General features: G+C 50.9%; 1 protein-coding gene across 1 annotated transcript in view; it reads right to left on the bottom strand.

Moving 5' to 3' along the window:
- Positions 1 to 26,611, bottom strand: part of RPH3A (rabphilin 3A) — a 111,702-nt gene that overhangs the window by 72,246 nt on the left and 12,845 nt on the right. The window contains exon 2 of the mRNA XM_037511538.2: positions 15,903 to 16,024. The gene's annotated coding sequence lies outside the window, so the exon portion shown is untranslated. The remainder of the gene's footprint in view (positions 1 to 15,902; positions 16,025 to 26,611) is intronic.

Raw genomic sequence — 26,611 nt, forward strand, 5'->3', positions numbered from 1 at the left:
TAACCTCCAAACTGAAGGGCCTCCTATGATCTTTTTAACATCTCAAAATGGGGAGCATTGCTCTGGCCCTAGTTCCCCGCATGAGAGGGGGCGGATGGAGCAGCCAAAGAAAATGGGCAAGAACTGTCAAAAGATGCTGATACCCTCAGGAGACCCTCCCTTCTCCCTCTGCACTGCCTTCCAGGCCCAACAGGTTTCACCACAGCATCTCTCTCAAGCCTCATCATTTCCTTGCAAGACACATAAGATGGGAGATTTAGGGTCCACTTCACTGATATCAACAAAGAGGACACCAGAGGTAGGAGGAAAAGCACACTGGTGCTAGGTAAGAGGGATGTCACCCTTTGCCAAGCAACACACAAGGGTGTTGCTTGTTCTAAGGCCAAGGGTGACATCCCTGGTGGCACCCTAGAATCATGCAGGGGTGGGAGTTTCAAAATTCCTATAGGAGGATCCCCACAAAGCAAGAAGACACTCTGGGGCTGGGTCCCCACATCCTACTTTTGAGAGTGCTCCTGGTGATGCTAATGTGCAACTGGGGTTGAACACCATCAGCCTGGACCCCCTATTCCAAACCCCACCCTCGCCGCTTCCCTTCTGTCACGCTTGTACCCCTCAAACTTGAGGCCTTGAGCATGCATCAGCACAAAGAGCTCCTGAGAGCAGACTGGCACCCCAAGGTTCAGGTTCAGGAGTTCTGGACACAGCCTGAGAATTTGCAGTTTTAGTAAGAGGCTGATGCTGCAGGTGTGGGGGCCGCATTCGGACCACTGCTGGGCAATGCTAAGTGACCAGTGGCCAGAGACCAAATTCCCTGGTCTACAGTTCCTCTGTGGATCTAAGCAGGGATCTCTTGTAACTCAGGGAGACTGTTCAACATCTACCAGGAACTGGGAAAATCAGGGGAGGGCGAGCACTCTGGGGTTTTTCCTTTTCTTGTTTCTCTCCTTTTAAAAATAACCCATCCTTCAGAGACGGTCCCTGAGCATTTGCTGCTTGTTCCTTCACATGCAGCCCAAAGTCTTAGCCTGCAATGCAGGGCTTCTTAAATATTGAATAAGTCTGATGCTTGAGCAGCTGCCGCGGCCAGGGCTGAGGTAATGTTGATATTGACAAAGGCGTAATGTGATTAATCAGGTTAGGAAGATCAGACGGCTGGACCAGTTTTATAAAAGACTTTCACTTTCTTCCCCATCACCCAAATCTCTGTGCCTCAAAACCTCCTCTCCCCAGCCCCTAGCACTTCCAGGGTTTGGGCCCCCTCCCCCCATTTGCTACTTTTGCTGGTGAATGAAGTGTTGGGTTGGTTAGAGCATTAGATTAACAGGTCAGCATTTATTTATCTACCACTTCTTGAGCACCTTCTGTATGTCTGACACTGGGATACAGTCCACTGAGCATACAGTGCTAAATAGAACAGGAAATATTCCTGTTCTGGTGGAGCTGACATTCTAGTCGGGGGAGACAGATAACAAACAAAATAGATAAGTAAAATTTAGTGTCACACAGTGCTAACTGCCAGGGAGAGAGACAAGATAGAGGAGGAAGTAGAATTCTGCGGAGGAAATGTACTTCTGATGAGGTGATTAGAAAAAGCCTTGCTGAGAGGTGATATTTGAGTAAATGCCTAAAGAGGTGAGTTAGTGAGATTTTATCCTCAGCAAAATAATAGCTAATGTTTATTGAGCAACTACCATGTGCCAAGCGCATGTCTGTTCCAAGCAAATTCTATGTATACTGACTTGTTCAATTCCCAAGACCACCCAAGCACGTAAATGTTATCATTATCTCCATTTTCAGGTGAGAAGCTGAGGCACAGAGAGATTGAGCAAGTTACTCAAACCCACACAGCAACAGAGCTGGAATTCAAACCCCGGCTGACTGGCAACCATCCCTCCCTCCTTTTCAAAACAGACTAGATCAGATCATGCTTTTGTTTGTGAAACCCTATTGCTTTCAGAATAAAGACAAGCTGCTATACTGTGACTCTACCAACCTCATCTCACACCACCCCCAGGGCCTTTGCACATGCTATTTTCACAGCATGAATTTTTTTCTCTTCTCTTCATTCATTTAACTATTATTTAGCCTTAAGCTCTCAGGTCAAATGTCACTTCCTCAGGGAAGCCCACCCAAATTAAGTCAGATATCTTTGTAACATGTTCTCAGAGACCTGTGCTCCCTTCTTAAAAATCCATGCTTCAAATTCTAATTATACATCCATTTGCAAGATTAGTGATTCATATTTACCTCCTCTAGAGAAGGTACCACATATAAATTGTTTTCTACTCTATCCCAGAATGGAGCACCGAATTTGACAAACGTTACCAATGACCAAACAGAAGGTGAGGATGCCCCAACCAAACAATTCTCAGAACACAGAAATGCACCTTCTACCCAGGTCCTTGAAATGTTTTTCATGCTGTCAAGCATCTCTCAACATCCCTCTCAATTTACTTTATTTGAACAATGGAAGAGTTTATGTACACTTTTCAACCATCAGGCAACTCCAAGTGGTAACTCCACCTTTTCCTTTTCTTTAACAAAACATATTTGCTGTAGAGGACAGTTACCAACGTCATAAAAACTCTCCTTACTTCTCTAGACTGTCAGTTGTTTTAAAAATATGCATCATACTGGATCAAGAAGATATGTTACATGCACACAACAGAATACTACTCAGCAGTCAAAAAGATATATTCATGCCATTTGCAGCAACTTGGATGGAGCTGGGAGGGATTATGTTCAGTGAAATAAGTCAGTAGGAAAAAGAAAAATATCGATGGTCTCACTTATAGAAGGAACACAGGGGAACCAAATAAGGGATTGGGGAGGGGGGAGACAAAACAAGCAGGCAACTAGAAATCAGAGACATTCAGCAGGGGAGCGGGGAGGGATTAAAACAGGGAAGGGAAGCGCACAATAGACTATGGTGATGGTTTATGGGTGACTTGGTGGTGGGAATTTGATGGGGACTATACCTGAGAGGAGAAAACAAACTGTTCAAAATGAACAATGATGTAAAATAGAGAGAGAAATAAATAGAAAAAATATGCATCACTGGCAGAAAAATGTATTGGTTATTTTATATAAAGTGTGCTTTTAAGTGTGTGTGTATAAAATGATTAATGGGGCCTCCCCGGTGGCGCAGTGGTTGAGCGCTGGGTTGCGAAGCTGCCTGTAGCCTCTGCGGCGCCGGTTCAATCCCCGGCTGCTCCCCGGCCACCAGAGGAGGGTCCCACATGGCGCGCAGACCTCTCCTGCCGCCCGCTGCTCCCCTCAGCAGTGTACTTCGGTCCTTCTGCCTGCTCTGCTCCCCGCTCTGGCTCTGGTGAATTCTCTCACCCTCCCGCGCTTCTGACTGTATCAGTGCTTGTATAAATAAATAAATAAATAAATAAATAAATAAATAAATAAATATAAACCTTAAAAAAAAATAAAAAAAAATAAAAAAAATAAAATGATTAATGAATCAAATATCATAAACGCCCACTTCTACATTCTTGAGAGATTCTTTTTTGCCCTTTCTTCCTTCCCGCCCTGTCTCCTTTCTTTTTCTCTTTCTTTCTTCCAGATCCTAGTAAGGTGCGTGTAACTCTTAGGTGGGTCGGCTCTTGGGTTTCAGGGATTTATTTCTTCTTGTCGCCCCAAGGCACAATGGCCGGGAGAGACGGAATCCGATCGAAGGCAACATCTCCACCAGCAGAAGGACAGACACCAAGCTCCCGGACCTACCAACACCACGCAGGCGCCTGGAAGGGCTGAGTCCACCCACATTCGAGCCAAGAGGATTCACCCACTGGAAAGAGACCCAAGGACCACCTGCACCTCAATCAGGCAGGTAACGCTTCACACTGAAGATTCCTGGGCACCACCCCCAGCCTGGCCAAACAGAGTTTCTAGGGAAGGACCATGAGAATGCACATTTTAAAAAATAGCTCCAAGGACTCTTTCACACTCTAAAGGTTAATATTCCCTGACCTTAATGACTGCACAATTAGCTCCAGCCCTTCGGATTTCCCCAAAGCCTCCCAAGGGCTGTCAGCTTTCGTTGTTGTTACTGCTGCTGTTTTATTTGTCAAGGAAAGGCAGTAAACATTTTTACAAAGAAATTACCATCAATTATTGCCCATTTTTCATTTTTAAAGAATAAATTTTAACATTCAATGAGTAGGGAAAAAACGATGTCTGGCTAAGGGAAAATTTGCTTTAGGAAAATCTAGCAGGCAACATTTTGTCCATCTGTAAATGTTTCTTATTGCTCTTTTCACGGGGTCAGTGGGAACCTTTTATGGGTCGAAACCAGTAGCATTAAGTAAACGACCTTCAAAGCTTTCAAGATTTCAGACTCTGAGGATAAGCTCATACTGGCTGCTAGAAATAACAATGGTGCTGATGATGGTGTCCTGGGCGCCTGACACGAATAAACCCATTTTGATCCTTACAAGAATCCCACAAAACAGATGCTGCCATTAAAGCATCCCCACCCCCTTTTACAGTTGGGAGAAAATGGAGGTACTGGGAGCTTTGGAAACTGCCCAAGTCCACACAGCTGGAAAGGGGTGAGGTGCAGATGAGGAACCAAGGGGTCTCGCTCTCATTGCTGAGTTCCTGACTGCTGGGTTCCCCACTGGCATGTCCCCACTGGCACGAGTGCCTGGTACACACATACCCCGGGCCTGAACCAGCGAACCCATGGGGCTGAAGAACAGGGAGCCCAGAGGTCTAGATGGGACATGCAAGGGGGGAGGGACAGAGACTGGCAGGGTCCCAACTTCCCCCAACATAAGAAGGCACCTGCAGCGCCATCTGTCCCCTGGGCAGCAGGTGCCGCGCCCTTTGGGGAGAAGAGCTGCGAGCGGCAGGTGTTCTGTGGCCTGCAGCAGGGGTGTCCACTTGCCCCCACCTGAAAGGCCTCGGCTCCACTGCTGGGCCCACCAGGCAGGGCCCTGAGGGCACAGAGGAGCCACCTGCCTCTCCCAGCCCATCTTGTCATTTTGTTGCTTTCGCTCAATTTGTGCTTTGCCACCAGCCTGGCCAAACTGCCGTGCCCCAGGGCTCTGCAGGAGGCCAGTGTCATCCCTGAAGACTGAGCCTCCTTCTGGTCCCTAACTCACCTCTGGACCTTGGGAAACTGGCTCCCTGCTATGGGGCCTCCTTTCTCTATAAATGGAAGGAGCGATTCCGGCGCTCCCTTCAGAAGGTTGCTGGAAAACGACATTGACTCTAGAAGGGATTTTTTAAATTCAAGTCCCAGACAATAATGAATAGACGACATTTATAGTCTCCCGTGAACTGGGCGCCCTTCCAAGTGCTTGTGTTTATCAGCTCCTGCGATCCTCACTGACGCGCTGTGCGGGGGGTGTTGTTATTACTGTTGTGATTATTCCCATCTCACAGGTCAAGAAACTGAGGCCAGAGAGACCAGGTAATTTGCCTAGGGTCACAGGCTGGCAAGGGGCACAGTAAAATTCCAAGGAAGGGCCAGGCCTGCCTGAGCCGCCACCCGCTGAGCGCACCGGCTCCTGCTGGTCAGCGCAGGCCCGTCCTTCACGGCGAGGGCGGTCACGCCCCAGCGGAGCCGAGGGCCGGAGAACCCACTTCCGCACAGATTCATATTTAAAATAAAATGTCTCTGCTGCTTGATCCTTGCAAGCTCTGATCGGTAAGTGAAGGGGTGAGTATGAGCCATTCGCAGAGCAGAAGAATGAGAGGGTCTTGCCTCGCTGTGAAGCAGTCTCTGACTTGGGTGGCCAGCAGCTCTGGGCTGAGTCCCCAAGCGTGCTCTACTGACAGCGAATGTGGCACCGGGGCCTCTGCCTCCTCTGCCGCCAGAGTCTGGTCTGTAAGTTGGGTGGGCTGACCACCTCCTGCTCAGGGACGGCCTATGGCAGCAGTGCACGGGGCGGCTCTGTGACTTGGGGTGCAAGCCCCCGAATTACTTGCTTCCTGCACCGAACGGCAGCTCAGGACTCGGCCACCACGGGGCATGGCTGGGCTTGAGCTCAAGCGGTCGGCACTGAGCTCAGGTCTCTTCCCAGCGAGAGGACCAGGGCACCGCCATGGAGACCTGAGCCCCCTTATAGTCTGTCGGTCAGAAACGACAGCCCCGAGGTGTCCGCTGGGATCAGGGCTCCATCCCAGACCTGTTGCCATGACAACCAGAGGAAGAATTTCCCAGATCTGGGTCTGGGGGTCTCCCTGGCCCTTGAGGTCTCTTACTAGCAGCCTCTGTGGCACTTGGCCCTCTGAGGAAGCTCAGAGCCCAAAGGAGCCTTTCTGACCCTGTCTATTTCCAGAGGCCACGTCACTGTGAGAGGAGGGGCCCAGGCCCCGGGGAGTGGCGGATAGACAGACAGACAGACAGAGGTGGTGCAGGGGCTGACTCAGAAACGGGAGCAGGATCTCTCACATGGAAGAGAAAATGACCAGCCTTCAGGGTGTCTGTCCCAGCCCCGGCCAGGAGACTATTCCCCAACACACACACACACACACCACACACATCCCACACACCCCCCCACACACACCACATATCACACACACCGCATACCATAGTGTCGCAGAATATGGAGAGGAGACTAGTATCTTCCTCACTAGCTCTCCTCCTGGTTGCCATTTTGAAGAGAGTTCTGCTAGACAGTGTGTTCTGCACCATCTCATTTCACTCTCATGCAACCTTATAAAATGCACACTATCATTTCCCCATTTTCCAGAAGAAGAAACTGAGGCTCAGAGAGGCAAGGTCATGTTGCCAAAGGTCACACAGCTTATGGCTTTCAGAGTTCAGGTTCCAGCCCAGACACCCTAGTTTCAGACCCAACTGGACCCCCTCCCCCCTCCCTACAAGCCCAGGGGCCTGGTCTCGGGGGCGATGCTCAAAATTTGTTGAGCAAACAAACAAAAGGAAACTGCAGCGTCTCCCGCACCTCCCAGCGGGGTGAACTCTCTGAGAACGAGTCTCCCCGTCCGGGAAGAGGCCCGGCTGGCCAGCGCTGGGAATGGCCCAGAAATAGTCCGGTAGCTGGAGGGAAACTAAGGTAATGTTAAAAATTGGGTGGAATATGGGGGTCTCGCTCTCTGGAGCAGAAGCTCTCGGGAGCACGGTGCCTGCCACGCGGGGGGACCTCGCAGAGGGAGCGCGTGAGAAGCAGCGAGACCTGGGCCGGGACCATCGCTGTGAGCTCAAATGCACGTCCCGAAGGTGCCCACCCGAGGAGAAGGTGCCCGATCCATGGAAGAGAGGCTGCCCACGAGGGCAGGGGCTGGGGCTGGCCATAAAGAGAATAAATAATGAAACAGTGAGCAGGGGGCCTGGGGGCAGGACGGCAGCGAACGAGAGACGAGCGCAGCCCCACGCCAGCGCTCAGCGCCTCCCGCCAGCTCCCGCGGTGTTCCCCGCCCAGGCGAGGAAGGGCCGAGGCTGTTCTCCATCATGGCAAACAAGGCCGCAGAGGAGGCCACCTCGCCTGCCGTATAATCAGAAGAAACCGCCGCCCTCCCAGTCACTGACACGTGTGCACTGTTTGTTTTGTGCTTGCCGCCTCTCCCCGGAGCACCCACACAGGAGGGCACAGCCAGAGTCCTCTGAGAGGCGCCAAGGCAGCTGGGGAGAGAGAAGGGAGAGCAAACCCAGCAGCAGCAGCAGCAGCAGCAGCAGCAGCAGGCAGCCCCTCCTGAGAGGCTCACACAGTGTCGCGGGTGGGTCTTCAGCCTCCTGCTCCAGGGGTGCCTGGCCTGAGCGAGTGACCCCCCCAAGTTTCTCTAGACCCTGTGCCCGGTGCAGGTGGCCCCTTCTGGGCTGGGCTGGCCGGCTCTGGTGGGCATCAGGTGGCGCCGGGAGGCCCGAGTGCAGCCTCCCATGCAGTCCAGTGCTTCCTCTCAGCCCCCATCTCCAGGCCTTGGGGAGAAAGACTTGGCCAGGCTCACCAGGCTGACTGGGGGGGGGGGGGCAGCCACCTGGCTTCACCAAGTTACAACATCCTGCTTAACCAGCCACTGTGCAGAGAGAAGGGGCTGCCGCCATCCCCCTGGGGAGAGGGGACAGTGTGCGCAGTGGGCACGGGATGGGCAAGTTCAGGTGCCCAGGAGGGAAGGCCCCTCACTCTGCACTCCCTGTTGCCTCGCCTCTTAACCCACTGGCCCCTGGTTGTAGCCAAGGACCCCTCCATGTCCCCCAAATCACAGCTACAGGACCGCTGCCTGGACCAGGTACTGCCCTCTGGGTCCCCTTGGAGGGAGCCCTGCCTCCTTCCTGCCCCGACCTCCATACTGATCACCAGAAAGACTTGTCCATGCAACTGCAGACTCCCCAGAGCTGACGACCTGCTTCCCTGCCACCATCCGGAGCATCACTGCTCGCCATCACTGCTCTCCCTGCTTCCGTCCCTGCCTCTCGAAACCCCTTCTCCACTCAGGAACCGAAGAGCAATCATCACCCAAATGGTAAATGAGGACGTGTCTCTCTCCCGCTTAAAATCTTCACCAGGGGGATGCCATGTGGCAAGCCAGTGACTGCTTAATCATACTAGCCCAAGTTTTGGAAGTTGCTACGAGAGTAGAGCTTTAAAACTCTCCTCAGAAGAGAACAATTCTGTGACTCTGTGGCAAGGGATGTCCACTCCCCTTATCGTGGTGACTTTGCAAGTGATACAAATACCAAATCATTATGTTGTACACCTGAAATGATTATGGTTTATGTCCATTAAACCTCAAAAAAATCAAAAGTGAAAAAAAACTCCCCCAAATAAAAGAAAAGCCAGTTTCCTTGCCTACCCTGGCAGGCCCTGAGTGGCCCAGCCCCTCGACTCATCCCCCGATGCCCCCCACACTACACTGGCCTTTGTGCTATGCTTTCAGGACGCTACAGTGTCTCTGCCTCTGCACTTGCTGTTCCCCCCACTTGGATCATTCTGGTTCCTTCTAGAAACTCAACTCTCATTCCAAATGTTACCATCTCCAAAAGCCTCCCTGGCTGTCCTTTCTTTAACTAAATGAGCTCTTTTCCTGCATCCACCACTTGTCCTTTTCTGTCCTGCCGAACCATTTCCTTAATGGCATTTAACATATCTGAAATTCTCTTGTTTATGTATTTTCTCCTTTATCAGCTTGGTACCGCCCTGGCCTGGAAGCTCTAAGAAGGCAGGGAACCCTGTCTCCTTCACTGCAGAGTCTTCAGCGCCTAGAACAGCACCTGGCACAGGGCAGGAAACAATAAACATTTGGGGATCAATCACTGGGAGGAATGAGTTTGCAGAAAGCAGTGGTTCTCAAAGTGGGGCTCCTAGAGCAGCAGCATCTGTGGCATCCAAGACCTTGTTAGACATACAAATTCTGGGGCCCCATCCCAGTTCCAATGAGTCAGAAACTCAGCGTTCTAACAGCCCTCTGGAGGATTCTGACACTGACTCAACTTTGAGAACCTCTGGCAGAGAACCGCCTTGTGATAAATAAGCAGATAACCGGGTGGTCAGGCTCACGGTGGGGGTGGAGAGTCAGCTCCCTGCCCTTGACCGACCACTGGCCTCTGTGTGCCCAGAGTCTTCACACGACAGAGCCACAAGGACCCCAAGGTGGACAGGCTTTGGGGACCCACAAAACTCAGAGCAAGGGGTTTAACACCGCAATGAGGTGACCGGCTCGTCCTGGATGACCATGGACGGCCTTTTCCAGTTTTAGCACCAGAGTTCCCCCAAGCCAAGAAGCTCCCTGTCCCAGGCAAACCTGAGGGTGTGGGCCCCACTCCTGAAAGCCACACTGCGCTGGGCAGTCGTGGTGTTCGCAAGGACAACGCTGGGCTGGGGGAGGGCAGGAAGGAGCAGGGAGCGGGAGAGAGAAGGCCAGGGCAGGGAGCCGGAGAGGCGGGCGGGCAAGAAGGGATGAAGACGCAGCTGCAGGAAGAGAGGGAACTGTAAGAGGGTGGGCAGGACGGGGCCTGGGGTGGAGGGGGTGTACGCGGGGAGAGAGCCAGAGAAGGAAAAAGAGGCTTGGAGACACTGCGTGATGACGACAGAGGACGGACGGACAGGGGGCCGGGGGCGGGATGCAGGGCAGAAGGGGCGCACAGGCGCCTTCCATGGCGGGGCACTGAGGGCCTCCCAAGAACTTCAAGAAATCATCTCTCCCCTCCACCGCCTCGCCATCCGCGGCTGGCACCAAAGCCTGCTTACATAATCTGCTCTCCGCTGAACGCTGCTCCCATTCACAAGCCACTGCTTGTCACTGTGTAGGTGCATTAAAGGGGGAAAGATGGAATGAAAGGAGCAAAAAGGAGAGGAAAAGGCGGCTGAATGAACCCAGAAGATTATATTGAGCAATGAGGAGGGGATTTTTCCCCCTGCTTTCCAAACAAATCCTTCACACACCAAGCACCATAACGCTGTCAGATGAGTTTCCCCTTGTTGATGAATTGCTGGGGGGTGGGCAAACCGCCCCCCCTGGCTTCCTGAGGTGCGTTATCTTGCTCACTAGCTAGATTACTAAGCCACAGTCTGACGCAGCTCCAGTACAATGAGATTAAGCATGCCTCATGTCATTGAAACTAATGACAGCACGACAATTACTTCGAGGAAACCACGGTGACATTGCATGCGGCAGCCTGGTGCCTCAGCCCGGCCGTCTCGCCTGGCCCACATGGGGAGCCGTGCTGGGCCAAGACCCAGCTCTGTTCCCTGGAGCCCCAAGGCCACCAGGCTGAGCGCTGACCCCTGCCATCCAGCCACGGAGCCAAGAGAATAGCTGAGTCCCTGCGTCCTGCCTGTGAAAGACCCAACCAGGCGCGCGATGAGGTTAGCAGGGAAGACAGCGACACCGCAGGCCCAGCTGGTGTTCCTGGGGAAACTGAGGAACTTATTAGCAGAAAGTCAGTGTTGTGAGCTGGGGAGGCGATGGACCTGGTTCTTGTCCTGGGGGAGGGTGGCAAAACCCTCCCACGCCTAGAATTCTTACTACTGACACCAATAAAAGCATTTTGCATTTCAAAAATCTCCTTTAACTATAGCAGTGGAGGCCAGTGATGGCCAGCCCCAGGGCCCGCCTCTGATGGAGCAGGGCTAGGGTGCAACCAAAAGTCTGCCTTTCTAGCAAGTCCCCGGTGATGCTGAGAGCCTGGGAGTGGGGGAGGGAGTGGGGGGGACACTCTGAGAACCACGGAGTCAGGGGAACCACTTGGCTCAGGCTGATCAGATTCTCCCGGGCACCGTGAGCTTTTCACTCCCCGAGAACGTGGGTCCAGCTACGTGTTCCCTTCTTATCCTCCTCCTCCTCTGATATCTGCAAGTCTGCGCAAACTCTACGTCCCACTCCAGTAAAGAGCTGCACATTTTGGAAAAGATTTTACAACTCCTTCTCATTAACGTGGAAATGACTAATGATGCCTTATCTCCCCCGAAGCACCTGTTCTATATCCAAGAGCAAAGCCTTAAGACAAAGAAAGAAACTTTCACGATGGCGTTTCAGATATCTAAGCACTGAGTGCTTTAAGATGACCAAGGAAGCCTTCTGTGTACCACTCCCCAAAAGATCACATTTTACTTTATTGTTTTGCACTTGCTTTATCTGAGTCCCAAAAGGCAGTATGTCTTTGCCAACGTCTTATTCTGAAGCCCACCATGATGCCAGGCAAACTGTTAGGTGCTCACTAAATGTGTGTCGCATGAGTAAATGGCAGTGAGTGCCCTGGCAGGAGGAGACAGGCCTGTCCTCTGCCTGGAGCAGATCGGAAGCCAAGATCTTCCAAACTACTTATCGTGACTCATCACAATCAAGAAACACTAACTCAGCACCTACTGCATGCAGAACTCTGGCTGGATCATCGGTCAAAGGCAGCTCCCCAAATTGACCTGTCCACTAGTCAATCAACTGCGGTTTCATTCACTCACTCATTCATTCACACAAGTCAGTGTGCTAACCCTGACTCCAAAATGGAGATGACACACCCTTGGCCACTTAAGATCTCAGGGTAGCAATTAGGGCCCCCCATGCAGGAGCATCAGAGCAGAGAAGAGAGGGAAAGCTCCGGTCTTCTAGAAAAAAATTCATGGCTCAGAGCTGGCAAGTTGGGATGAATCAGCAAGTCTCCCAAGGTTTTGGAGGAAGAAAAGATTCAGAGTAGTTGATAGGGATTCTCCTCCTGGACCCTTCCTCTAGGGCCTGGCCACACCACTCACAACTTTCCTGTGTCTTTGGGGCCTCTCAAGCTTTAAGGAAAGGGAGTCTTTGTGCCCATTTCATGGATGAAGAAACTGAGGTCCAGGGGCCTCCAGCGACTGCAATCTCCAGTCCCCAAGCCACATCCTCTCCCTCCTGGACCCCAAGTCTGCACAGCTGTCCCCCATCTTTCCCTGGTCTTATTTCAGGGGTGATTACATGTTGTCATTAATAACATCATTCTACCGCTAACATGTGTTGTACACCTGCTCTTTGCCAGGCTCAGCACAAACACTGTGCAAACATTAATTCTTAAAATCCTCGCAATTTCTTTATCATCCCCATTTTACAGGTGAGGAAGTTGAGGCCCAGAGAGCTACATGGCACAACCACAGAGTGCTAGAATGAGGATCTGAATTCAAGAGATCTATTGTCAGTGCCCAAACTCTTAGTCACCACACTACACGTCCTTAACATACCTGAGAGAGAGAATGGAGGCTCAGAGAGGTTAAGCATCTTACTTGAAGTCACACAGCTAGCAAGCACTGCAGTTGGAATTCCAACTCAGGTCTGCTTGCTCCCAGAGTCCCACAGTGCAGGCTCCGGAGGATCAAATAGTTGGCTAAGGTGGGGAGAGGAGAGGGGGCTCATTGGGCAGTGCCTCCTTCACTATCCCAGCACAGCAACAATCCCCATCCTGGGTGGCAGCTGAATAATTTAAGCTCCTCGCCTCCAGCCCACCACTACTGGGTCCCAGATTTATTTTTATCCCAGGTTACAGCCACAGTGCTTAACAGAAATAAACCACACTGTTTGCTTCTCATCGCCTTCACATCAACTCCTGATTTGTCAGCATTTACAATAAAGAGGAGAAGACAGGTCCGTATGTCGTGGTGGTTTTTATTAGAAAGTCACAAATTCTATGAGGGAGGGAAGAAGGAGGGATGGAGAGAGGGGGAGAGAAAGGGAAGAGAGAGCGGCCTTGAACAGGCAGGCAGGGTCAGTCCGAAGGGGGAACGACAGAGCAAGCTGGGGAGACTGACTTTCCAGCCCCCCTTCTAGAACTGCAGAATCTCTGGCCTCTGCGGCCCTCCCTCCAGCGAGAAAGGAAATGCCCGTGTGTGTCTCCGTGGCTCTGCTTCCCAATCACCAGCATGGGGTGGAGAAGTACCTGCTGAATGTCCTCCCAAAAACCCCCCAGGAGCCCACACTGGGTGGGGCTAGTGGGGGTTGCTGCCACCAGGAGTGTGGGAATGACTCCTTGCTCTTCACGACGATGGGTTCATACGGTGTGCGGTGACTTGCTGTGTGGTCTTGGGCAAGTTGCTTTCCCTCTCTGAGCCTCCCAAGGGGTTAGACTAGGTCAGAGTTTCTGAATTTGAGGTGTTAGGTTGGGCATTAGGGAGGGTCTGTGAGTCCCCTGATGTGGTGTGTTTGAAGGCATCTTATCAGTGTGAAGAGTCTCAAAGGGGTTTTGCTGCACCCCTGGGAGAAGTCTGTAGGGTCTTTGAGGGCTGCAGAATTTGTGCATCTATGCATCCAAATAGACCAGATCCCTCTCCAGCTGATGACAGGATTCTAAGAACCTAGTGAAGTTCTCACAAGAGACCCCTCCCCCCACATCCTGATTTACTCCCAGCAGGGCTTCCTAAACACATAATAAATTTCCCAGATTAGTGCAAATCTGTGTACCTTATTTTGGGGTACAGGCACACACACTATCACACAGTCACAGAACCTCAGAGCTGGAAGGGGTCTTGGGGTCATCTAGACCAACTGTTTCATTACACTGATGGGGAAACTGAGGCCCCCCAAAGAGGAGGTAGAGCTGGGGTTGGCAACCAGGTCTCCTGATCCAAGTCCAAGACTCTTTCCAGAAGCTTCTGCTTCCCTCTCCCTGGTGCACCACAATGCACCATTTCAGATGTGATGGGGGAGGAGGGAGGGCAGTCTCTTGGATCTTAGCCACTCCCAAGGAAGTAAGCTGGGAGGCAGCAAGGAGATGTTTAAAAAGCACCCACAAGTGGACAGCCCAGAACCATCTACCTCAGCTGGCTTGGTAGATGTTTAAAATCGGAACAATCCCCTGTACCAGGGGATGCAGAACTGAGGCCCCCGTGGCTTCCTTGATCATACCCCAGTCTGCCCCGAAGAAGCTCCCCATCATCAAGCAATTCAAGGGTTAACACTCCATACAGCAGGGGACCCCTAAGCTCCCCCCACCAGCACCCCAGCCACAGTCCAGTCTGAATAGTTGGCGCCAAAGTTCGGTATTTTAAATATCACCCAGGACCAGATCTGTGGGTCCTTCGTTGAACTAAATTTCCTCACATTCATCATTCACACTTGAGGCTGCCCAGGGAGCCAACTAAGAGATCTTTCTGCTCAAGGTCATGCAGCAAGGGAAGGCTGAGATCGCGAGGACCCAATCCTTGGCACAAACTAGGGAGCAACCCTCCCCCTTGCCTCACATGTCCTGTGTGAGCAGGCACATGGCCCCGGATCTCAGCATCCCCCCTCAGCTCCCGGGCTGGCGATGACTGAGTGGGCCCTGCTTACATTTCAGGCTTGCCAGTCTCTGAGGCTGATGTTTTATTCCTCCCACCTCCAAGAATGAGAACCTAAAGAGGAAATCCTTGGGGGTGCAGAAGCCTGAAGTGGCCCCTGAGATAATAGCAAAGATGCTAAAAATAAGGATCTTCATTTCCAGCAAGGTAGATGTCATCAAGGCAGACGGCAAAGAGAAATCCCCTCTTGTTGGGTCACAGATTAGCAGCAAAGACATTTTAAAATTAAATGTGAGTTTTAGGATTCAGTTACAAGGGACCTCTGCTTCCCACTCACTAACAGGTTGGTGCAGCCTCACCCCAGCAGGATCTCAGATAGAGAAACTAGTGCAGGGGTGCAGTCTGCCCTGGAACAGATCTGAAGCTGGAGCCTGGCACCCCTCCCTAGAATCTGAACCAACCTTATCCCCTTATTTCCCTCTGTTGACACAGGCTCAAGGTTGGGGTATCTGGGGTGGGTGCCAGGACACACTGCCTCCAATCATTTACAGGTTATACCACCTGTGAAAATAAAACATCTCTGCTCAGCGGGCCGCTGGCTGCTTCCCTCTGGCCTCCCCAACCACCCATTCTAAGCAAATCATGATCCTTTCATGGCTCCTGGGTATCTCATCACAGTAAGCTAGAGCAACCAATCATGCAAAACCCACTACAATTAAATTACTCAGCTCTCCCTGGAAGATGGCACAATCTCAGCCCTGTCCTATGCAAGCCTCACCTGCTGTACCCGAGTGGCCCCTATGCAAGGATTAACCTTCCAGTCTCCGGTGACCCTCTCCCATCCAAGGCTAAGGTGCCCAGGCTCTAGATCAGAGTGCCCATGACCCTCCAGGCTGGTCCACCCCACGAAGGGTTAAGTCACTCAGAGAACTGCCAGTTACTTTCAACAGCTTCTCTGCAAGGAAGAGGGCAAATTGGGCAGAAGCCACAATTTTGATCTCAGTGCCTAAAACATAAGCATGTTTTACCAGCCCCCCCCCCCTTGGGCACCAAGCCGAAATCTCATTTGGCTTTGGGGGTGCCACTTAGACAATCAAACACTGCAGAATGTGGGCAAATAAATGTGATCGTTCCTCAGCACCCCTCCCCTCCTACCTACCGCCATCCCATCAGCTCATGTACACACTTCATTGCAACTAGGATCCCAATGACCCTCACCCGTTTGCACAATTAAAAGAGAATATCACTTACCACAACACTGGAGGATTGCAGGGGGGAATGGGCGAGCCAAATTCCTGCCAACTCCTCCCTTCCCTGCTGGGTGGGAAGATGCTAACTCCCGATGACTTGGTTTGAAAGCTCCACGGAGGTGCCTGGAAGAAAATTGTTCATTTGACTCTCCTACTCTTCCCAAAATAAAATCAAAATGACAATGCACACACAGACACACGCGCGCGCACACACACACACACGCACGCATGCACCAACTACCCCTAAATCAGGCAGGACCAAGACGAAAAGAAATACCACTGCCAGAAGAGGAGAAAAACTCAGACCAGTCAGTAGCCAAGGCAAAGGCTGTGGTTCCCTCAGACTGCACTCCACATGGATGAAGGTTTTCCTTCTGTAAGCCTCTCTCTCTCTCTCTCTCTCTCTCTCTCTCTCTCTCTCTCTCTCTCTCTCTCTCTCTCTCTCTCTCTCTCCCCTCTCCCTCTTTCTGCCGTCCACGTAGGCAACTCCAGACTGCTGGCAGGAGACGAATCAATTGCTTCCCCAGTGCCCGAATCAGCAGCGACTGCCACCACTGCTGCAAAGCCCTGTGCGAGCAAGGGGGGGGAGGGGGCGAGCTTCCAGCGCAGGGGAAAGCAAGCCGGCCTCCCACCCGTGATTTATGTGAGAGATGCCTGGAGAAAGGGAGGTGGGGGGCCGGGAGAGAGATGGGGCGCACCAGAGATCCCAGCTGGTCGGAAAGGCAATCAGGAAACTGGCGATCAGCACCGCGGACAGCGCTAAAATGCAGAGGAGGCGGGGCCGGCGGGAAGCGAGGCCTCCGGCAGAGAAGTTAAGTTATTGGACAAGTAGGGGGAGTCCAGGGGAGGAGGGACGGGACTTGTCGACAGCACACAGTGAAGTCAGCGACAGCCCACCTGCCACACGCCCGTTCTAATATCGTCGCTCACTCCCAGAGCGAGGAAGCTGCAACTTCGCACCCCGGTGCCCCCCCCCCAGACCTTCACTGTTTATCTCTGCTCAGAAGAGTTTGACCCCAGTGTGAAAGTTTGCAAGTGTTACTCCCCCCCACCCCAAAGCAGTCCATTAGCTGCCCTCACCTCCACCGCTGCGGATTTCTGCCCTGTACCTCTCTCTGTGCCTCCGAGGCAGGCTTAGGAAATGGGAATTTCTAAGGGGCAGGATGACTTAGTTTAATAAACTTGCGAGATTTCTGGGAACCAGATTCAGCCCCCATACAACCTTGGAAAAGTCTCTGAGTGCCATCTGTAAAATGAGGATATGAATACCCAATTGTCCTCAAGATAGGAGGCAAGATGTTAACAGTAAGAAAAAAGTAATAATAAGAGTATGCAATTTTTGGTCTGCTCCGGCCCCATGATCCATAACCTGTCCTATGAAGCCAGTTGGTAGCTAACTGGGGTGGTGGTTTGAACAGGATAAAGTTGGGGGTTTCAGGAGGTCTAAACCCAACAAACGTGCCTTGATTAAGACCCATTCTTAAAAGGCCCAAACTGGCCTTCTGAAGTGAAATCATGTTACAGACAAGAAAACAGAATTACTAAAATGAGAAATATACAAAAGGAATTGATACCCATAATTTCCCGTGTTCTAGATGTTAAGGTTTTTTTTAAGTGTGGAGAAAAGATAGCAAGTCTCAAACAGAACAAGGTCTGTTAATAATTTCCCTGCAAAATGATGGTGAAGCTCTCTAAAGGCTGGACTCAGCTGGTCCCTGGTGAGATACCATATTTGTCATATAATTCTCCTTTTGAAATGTAGGACTTAAAATGTCAGAATCTTAGAGACATTTAGACCTTCCTTTCATATACGGTGATCACAGTAATCATGATTATTGTGGTCTTGATAGTGATAGCGGTGATGATGGTGGTGATGGTGATGGTGGTGGTGATGACAGCTCTCATTTACTGAGAACTTACTATATGCCAAACATTTTGCTGGAAACTTTACATGTATCATTTCCTTGAATCCTCACCGTGACCCTTTGGGGGGACTATTACCCCATTTTACAGATGGGTAAACTTTCAGTTACATAGCAAATGGCAGATACAGGATTCAAACCCAGGGTTGTATGATTATGAGCCCATGCTTTAGAGGGTCTCTCTCTTAGGTTCAAGTTCAAATATATTCCCCAATTTTTTCTGGCAGAATCTTGTTGAATCCTTTCTGGGAAGACCATATGATGAACCCAGTCCTCTCGCTTTACACATGGAGAAACTAAGCACCAAAGGGGACAACGATTTTTCCAAAGCTAAAGGGTAGGAAATGGCAGCGTTGAGTCTGGAACTCAGTCTTTTAGATGCCAGGGCCAGCGCTCTAGTGTTCTAGCCTTGAACAGTGTCAAGCACATAGAAGGTCCTCAATAAACATTTGAAGAGTGGTCAAGAGGCACAATCTGCTAGTAGCAGAATCAGTAGTTCCCAGGCTTTGTGGCTCCCAGCCTGAAGGAATGCCCACCCCACCCCACAGCTTCCCTGGCCATCAGGCCCATGTTTTAGAGGGTCTGTCACAAATCCTGATCTCCCTGAGGGGATGAAAAAGCTGTCATCTGCTAAAGGCTTAGACGCCCATTGTGCATCCGGCACTGCACTAAACCCCCACATTTACCATCTCCAGTCTTCACGGCTTCATGAGATGAGTGCTCCTATTGTCCTATTTTCAGATGAGAAGACTGAGGTGCAGGTAAATAAAGCAAAGCTGCAAAGCTCGCACAGGGAGGGGGAAGCAGGGATGCAAACCCAGGTCTGTCTGACTACAAGGCCTGTGCATCGTCCCCTCCCCGCCCCCGTTAGCTTGTGCTCAAACACGATCCCCAAAGGGGAGTGGGCGTGAAAAGGAGGCCTGACTTGCCCCCACACACCCTGGTTTCAACCAGAGCAGTTGTGCTTTTCACTGTTTTGCATACTGGGCATCTGCTCAAGCTTTCATTGAAACAGGGCTTTGCAGCAAAATTTTAAAATGACAACATGTTGGAGATCAGAGCTCTGCAGCTTCTCTGATGACCACACCACCCAGGAGCCAGCCCTGCCTTCTCAGGAGGCTCTACACCAACCCCCTACCCCCCCCAACCCCCTACCTCCTCACCCCCCCCCCACATCCCTGGTCACACCTCCACGCCCCTCTTCTGTCCTGAAAGTTCCTGGAGAACTCTTCCTTCAAAGAACCAACCGCACCGTCAGCTCTGCAGCAGGGAGCCGCCTGCAAACCAGACAGCTCAGGGCTGAGCCCAGCCAGTTCTGTCCTCCCAGAGAGGGAGCGCGGCCACGGGATTTCTCCAGGTCCCGGATTCAGCAACTGCTCTGGCCCCTCCTTATTCTGTTGAGGCCAGAAGCAAACCCTTAAGACTCCTCATCGCCCCACCGCCCCCCCCCCCGGAGACAGGCAACGATGGAGTGATAGGATAACAATAAAAGCTGCATCCTTTGTCCTGGGTGGATCATATCCATCCTGTTAGGATTTCATCCTCACAGTAACCCTGTGTGTCCAGCTGGTAAGGGTTTTCATCCGCTGGACACATGAGAAAACTAAGCGCCGGGAGCCCAACTATGCTGAGGAGATTTAGTTCATCAATTGTGGGTTTGGGATTTGCACTAAGGTCTCTGGAGTCTGTAACTGTTATGCTGTATGGCACCCAGTATTATCCGCATCTCTCCCAGTTATCTGTGGGTGCTTATAAGTCACCGGGTGACATGTTTCATGGCCTGGCATTGTTCACGACTCCGGCGCAGTGGCGTTGTGTTACTTCATGAAACACATCCTGGACATGGGAAAACGAGACACACGGCGGTCAGATGATGTGCCCAGGGTAGCACAGCTAAGAAGGACGGGGCAGGACGTGAATCCAAACCAGCTTGTCTCAGGCTCACTGTGTTCCACTGTCCCCCAGGGGAGGGGCACTCAGATAGCCCAGAAAGAATGTTCCCATTTCACCCGGTAGCTGGGGCAGAATAATGCGTCTCAAGACATCCAAGCCCTAAGCCCCCAAAGTGGTGAATCTGGACTTTATATATGTGATTAAGCGAAGGCGCCTGAGATGAGGCGATTACCCAGAGTTACTTGGTGGTTCCAGTATTAACACAAAGGTCTTTCTAAGGAAAGAGAGAGAGAGAAAAAAAGCGAGGGAGGGAGGGAGCGAGGCCATGATTTTGGTTTTAAAGACGGAGAAAGGGTCACAAACCAAGGAAGGGGGCAGCCTCTGGACGCTACAAAAAAGAAGCGAATTCTCCAGCAGAACCTCCAGAAGAAGCACAACCTTACTGTCCCGAGCTTCTGGCCTCTAGAACTGCAATATAATAACTGCGTTGTTTTATGCCACTGAAGTCGCTGTTGTCTGGTACAGCAGCAAAGGAAACTGGCACCGCAAGTCTGCCACAGGGACCGGCCACCAGAATCCCACAGCCAATCAGCCTTAGGAATCGCCTGAGCGCTCTGTTGGCCAAAGTACCCAAAGCCTCCCATAGCCTGATCTAAACAACACTGCATGTGTGTGTGCGCGCGTGTGTGGCGTGTGTGCATCTGCTCTCACACACTTGCACCCAGAGAAAAGACACCGGCCCCAGCTTCAGCCAGACAACCAGGCCCTGCGGCTGGACGGCTGCTAGGGCTCTGCGTGATGGATTCGCTCCCTCCTCCTCCTCCTCCAAGAGCCTCCAGGGAAACGCTATCATCAAGAACACAAAAGGGAAGAAATGTCACAGGGCAGCTTTCCAGGAGCCCAACTCATCACAGGGCATCAGTCAAACACAAAGCAAGTAAACTGGAGCAGAGAGACAGGAGCACAAGAAAGAGAGACATAGACCGAGAAAGCAGGACAGAGAATGATTGCTGGGTCCCCAAGATTGGCCTTTGTGCCCCAGTCGATCCATTCCCACCAGGGAAGCGGCAAGTCTTGGGATGCCTGTGAGCCACCTTAGAAGAAAATCGAGTAATTCCAGAGAAGACGCAGCAGGACTTGGTGAGACAAGCTTTTAAGACAAGTCAAGGAGTGTTATTTATTCATCCGTCAATTTGATGTTGCCCGGCAAGGTGCCAGGGCAAAGAAATTTGGACTTGGCTTCTGGGGCTCTGAGACTGAGTCTTGACTCCCCACCCACCAGCTGTGTGACCTTGGACATGTCACTTGCATGCTCTGAGCCTCAGTTTCCTCAATTGTAACAGCAGAACAATTCCACAGCTATCTACATTGTGGCCAGGACATTTCATTGGCTAGTGGATGTGAACAAGCTTTGTATATGCTCAGTAATGAATAATGGCTACTATGTATTAAGCGCCTACGGTATACTGGGTGCTTAACTAGACTTCTTTCTTCCTCAACAAGTGAAGCATCCAGCCCCAAACGACCGTTAATGCTAGAGGAAAATCCATCGGCAGAGACAGTGAAGTGAAATGGCCAAATGGTCAGGTTTTCGGGGAGGCTGCCTGGGTTCCAATCTGGCTTGACTACACCCCAACGGTGGGAAATAGAGAAAACTACTAAACCGCTCTGTGCCTCAGTTTCCCTGTCTTTAAAGTAGGGGACCATCACAGCCGCTCCCCCTGTGGTTGCCAGTAGGATCACATTTTCTAGGATATGTAACAGTGCCTGGAGCCACGGCCGGCACAGACGAAGGCTTTGTGCACCGTCTTTATTATTGCTGCTATCGTGATGATTATTTATTATCGGAGAGAAGCGTTTTCCATGTTGAGCTGAGATACCAAAGCTGATGTTAAGTGGACTAATGGGAATATTTTTTTAATATGTAGATGTTGCCTATTTATTCTAAAGTGTGTGAAAACATCGTATTTCCACTTCCAGCAGTGATGTTTTCTTCTATGCAAATGCCTTTAAGTTGCTGTAATGTAGGGCAGGAAGGAATGTGATTTTCTCCTTTATTTCCTGCACCTCAATAGCATTGTCTGCTCTGACATGAGCACTCTAGGCACCCTGGGTGCACCTAGCCCCTCTTCCCCTTAGCAACTGCACCTCTGGGGTGGCCCCCCATTATGTCAGTGAGTGAAGAAGCACATGATGGGAGTAAGGAAGTAGGATCTTCCCTCTCCCAGGTCCCCTCTAGAATCTTCTCCAGGCCTAGAACAAATAATTAACATTTATGAAGACTGGCGATGGGTAAGTTTCTCCTCTGAGTTCCTCCAACAGACCCGCACCCACTCCCTGGCTCCAGCCTGCATTATAATGCATCTCCCCAACCCCCCAGACAGAACATTCCAAGGACCCAGCTGGTTCTTGGGTACCTCTGAGTTCCCAGGGCCCAGAACAAGTGTGATGGTCGGTCACTGTCGCAAGTGAATTATTCCTAGAACTTTCGCTGTTTGTACCTTTTCTCTTACTGGACACCAGGCCACTGAATCACATGTCTGTTGAATTATCATCAGTGGGATCCTTCAGGACTTTGGGGGACATTCAAGGAGCCCCACACCTTCAAGCTTCTGTGAGCTTTGAACAATTTGAGGAAGACCTGGCCTCTGCCATCAGGTTGCTGGCCACAGGCAGATGGTTCCAGAAGCTGGGAGGACCAGGAAAGCGCCTGCGGTGTGAGGTTTGAACAGGCTGAATGTGGACAAATGGAAAGGGAGGAGAAGCAGCTTGAGAACAAGGCTCAGCTGTCCCCACGCCCACTAAGGCATTAAGAGGGGGCTGACATTTGCCAGAAGAATCTACATTTTCAAAGGAGCTTTAAGCTCTGATAGAAAAGGAAAGAATCCTTAACAGAGGGACCACAAGGCTTGTAGGTGGGGAGGCTTGGAGGGGGAGACCTAGTTCCCATTAGGTCCTTTCAAAATGCTCCCCTAAGAAGAGCCCTCAAACTCCGAGTTTGGCTTTTCCCTAGACATGAATAAACCACATTCCTCATCTCTGCCAGCGCAGATGTCTGTCAAAGTCTCTCTTTCTTAGTTGGTGCTGGGGAGGGAGCCGAGGGGAAGCTGGTTCCTCATTTAGTGGCTCAAATATTCACCAAGCACCTCGCAGGATGATTTCAAAAGAATTGGCTCCTAGTCCCACCTCTTTCACTTAGTGGCTGTGTGACCTTGGGCAAGTTACTTCACCACTCCGAACCTCAGTGTCTTCCTCTGTGAAATAAAGATAATAATACTACTTACATCACTAGCTTATGGGCACCATTCAATGAGATAAAATATGCAAAGGGTTTTGACAGGGTGGAACGTGCCTGGCACACAGTAAGTGCTCACCGACTACATCAGCTATTAGTATTATTACTGTTGTCATTAGTATCATCATTATTATCTTCCTCATCTTATTCATTTTTTATTATTATTCTCTGCCAGATGTTGGAGATGGTGAAATGAGCAAAATTCCAGTCCTTGCCACAAGCCAACTGGGGGAGCTGGAGGGGGCCCCCCAATTACAAAAGTGTGAACAGTGCAACAAATGAGCAGTGAGAAGGACACTCTGGAGAGGATGCTGGTTTCTGTTCTGTGTGTGAGGTGGCGAGGGATCAAGGTTCTCTCCAAGGAAGCAGGCACGGGGCCAATCTCCCATTGCCCCCCACTCCCAGCCCCAGAACTGCCTCCAACATCTGGGGAGCGTCTCTCCTCCAAGGAGAATTCTCAGCATCACACTTATGTAATCCTAACGTGACGGACAGAGATCCAGCAGGCTTGGGAAAGGGAGAGGTTAGTTCTCCCCACGATTGCCCTTTGGCCAGCAGGCCGGGCCGAGAAGGGAGCTGTGGAAATGGTGCTGGTATCTCTCAGCAGCTGAGCGGCTGATATGTAGTTGACAAGGTAAACTTGCACAGCCTTTCTGGAAGGTGAGCTAGCCTGCGTGTGCAGAACCTCAAAAGCTACACACACCTTCCTATCATTTGACCCGTGAGACTCTCAAGGAAAGATTATCATCCCAGCACAGCACATAAGAATGACCAACTGAAAACAACCTAAATGTCCAACAGCAGGAGGAGCATGTAAATGAATTGTGGTATATTACTTGGCAAGGAAGCAAAGCAGCCCCACCCCAGAATAGTCCTGGTGTAACCCCCCCAAAAGTATAATCTCCATTTAAGAAAAATACAAGCTGGTATGTGTATTTTTACCCCATTAATAAATATGGTCCCCAGGAAGAAACGCCTGAAATGCCCTTCAACCTGTACAAGGTATTCTTCCTTCAAGGTCCTGGTCAGTCATTCATTTATTCACTCAACAAACATATCCTGGCATTCCACTTTGTACCAGGAGTTAGGGTTACAGAAGAACACAAAAGAGAGTCAAAGGTCACTTCCTCCAGGGAGACCTCCCTGATTATACTAGCCTAGTCCCTCCTTTCTGATTCCTGGTTGTCCCCCAAGAATTTATGAAGGATGATAATAGCAGTTCCCCAAGACCTCTGCTAGGTTCTTTACGGGCAGGATATTACTCAACATAGCAATCCTAAAAAATCAATCCCTACCTCTAAACTGAGAAGACAGAGGCTCAAAGAGGAAAAGACTTATGTTCAAACTTACACAACAGCAAGTAAAGGAGGGACTCAGCCCGCGTCTGCCTGGTATCAGAGCCCATGCTCTTAAGCTCCATGTGTGTGTTAAACAAACTCCAAAGGGCCAGCGTGGACCAGGAACAGGGCACCATCCCTTCTCCCCAGAGCAAGCCCAGTGACTGCAGACACAGCAGCACTTAGTTCAGCCGCCACCACAGCCCGTGTCCTGCCATCATGAGGGAGGGATACGTCTGACCGCCTAAATTGCCCATTGAGTTCCATAAATGGAATATGTCAGCAGTGGATGAGATTCAGCGAGGAACCCCAGGTCCGCCAGCTGCTTCCTCTGTGAAGGAATTTAGAAGGATATGGACGAGATCATCATCCCAGAAAATCAATGCAGGCTGCAGCTGGTTCTATCCAGATATCAATTCCTTCAGGACCAGGAGCACCTGCGTCTCAGGTGCCTGCTATGGTGTCTCCTACCACGGGGAAACATGGATGGATGGATGGATGGATGGATGGATGGATGGATGGATGGATGGATGGATGGATGGATGGAAGGATGGAGAGGGGCACCATTTTTTGGCCAGCCACTTATTTATTTCCTGAGTAAGTTTCTTCCTCTGGGCTGGAGACTTACAGCCCCCTGAGCCTCCCACCATCACCACCACACCCAGGGAATTACAAGGAAACTGAGCAGAAAGAAATTGCCACCACCCATTCACCCACGTCCCTCTCATGGGCGCAGGCCACAGGAAGAAGATGTTTGGAGAAAACACGGGAAGTGACAGTCACTAGGGAGGTGAGCTGCAAATCTCCTGCCCCAGAGCTGATGGTTTTAGAACCTGCTGCAGCCACATGGAACCTCCCTGCTCACTCAGACAGCAAACCCGGCAACCTCGGCCAGTCCTTTCTAGCCCAGGAAATAAAGAGAGACCCTGCCCCAGAACACCTGTCTGGCTGCCCTTGCAAATGCCGCTGGTTTGCCAGGGGACCCAGTTAAGTTCCAGAGGGAACTCTTCATAAGGTGGTACACGTCAATGCTGGAGGGGCCTTAAAGCATTGGCCCGTGCATCTATTCCCACAATCCACTGCCTGGAAAGAGGTCCTTTGCCTCTCCTGCCCTCCCTGTGAAAAGGAAGAAAGGATTCCACCTCCAGGATGTTTACGAGGATCAAAAGGGATTGAAACCCATGCAATGACCCAGAATAGAGTTCACCAACAGCAAGTGTGGCACGTGTCTGCTGAGTGTGAAGGTGTAAAAACATCACGATCAAAGCACCATCTGGAAGGAAGATGCCTTCCAGCCTAGCAAGATCGCACTGATCAGCTTATCCCCAGCAGGGAGAGGAGACTTGAGAGAACGGACGCAGGACAGGTGCATTTAGAGGGAAGAAGAGAGAAACTTAGGATCCCGGGTGCTTCGTCAGAGATCAGGCTAAGGTGGCCCCAAGAAGAAAGACCCCGACATGTGGGATACAGAAGGGGAGGAAGCGGGTCCCAACAAGGACTGGGAAGGTGTACTGAAGGGAAGTTTTGCTTGAGAGCCCGGTGGGGAAACACAGGATGTGGCATCAGATCTGTTGTATCAGCACGTATTTGGATGTAAGAAACAAAATCCCCTAAGAGGGGCTGGAATGAAAAAGGACATTTGTGAAGATGTGTGGCATGGAGCCCGGCCCCCAGAAACTCTCATCTGGACACTATGGTTGCCTCCTCCTGTTCGAGCTCCTGACGGTACATTCTCTTTAACACAGCCAAGGGTAGAGCCTCCAAATCAAACCAATGCTCTGGAAACCTCCTCCGGAATCTTCCTTCTTCGTTAAAAACAAAAAGCTTCCAAGTCCTCTATCACTTGCCCCTGACTCCCCTTAGGCTTCTTAGCCCTCATCTTCTATGCTTCAGCCTCAGCCTTTTGTTCTGTTTATCCAACACCCAAGTTTGTTCCCACCCCAGGGCCTTTGCACTGGCCATGCCTTCTACCTGGACCATGCTTCCTCCAGCTCCTGCTGGCAGGTTTCCTTGTCAATCAGGTCCCAGCTTACATCACCTCCTCAAAGAAGCCTTCCCTGATCACCCCCTTCTCGTTGTCTATTTTAATTTTCTGCATTAAATTTATCGCCATCAGATGGTCTAATTTATGGAGATCAACAAAGTACATATAGTCTGTTTCTCTTACTACAATATAAGTTCCATGAGCTCAGACACCTACCAGTCTGTTCATAGCTATATCCCCAGAAACTAGAATTTCTAATATACGGTAGGTGCTTACTAA

The sequence above is a fragment of the Talpa occidentalis genome, unplaced genomic scaffold, assembly GCF_014898055.3.
Source record: "Talpa occidentalis isolate TD23 unplaced genomic scaffold, MPIMG_talOcc4v2.1 talOcc4.14, whole genome shotgun sequence".
Classification (NCBI taxonomy): Eukaryota; Metazoa; Chordata; class Mammalia; order Eulipotyphla; family Talpidae; genus Talpa; species Talpa occidentalis.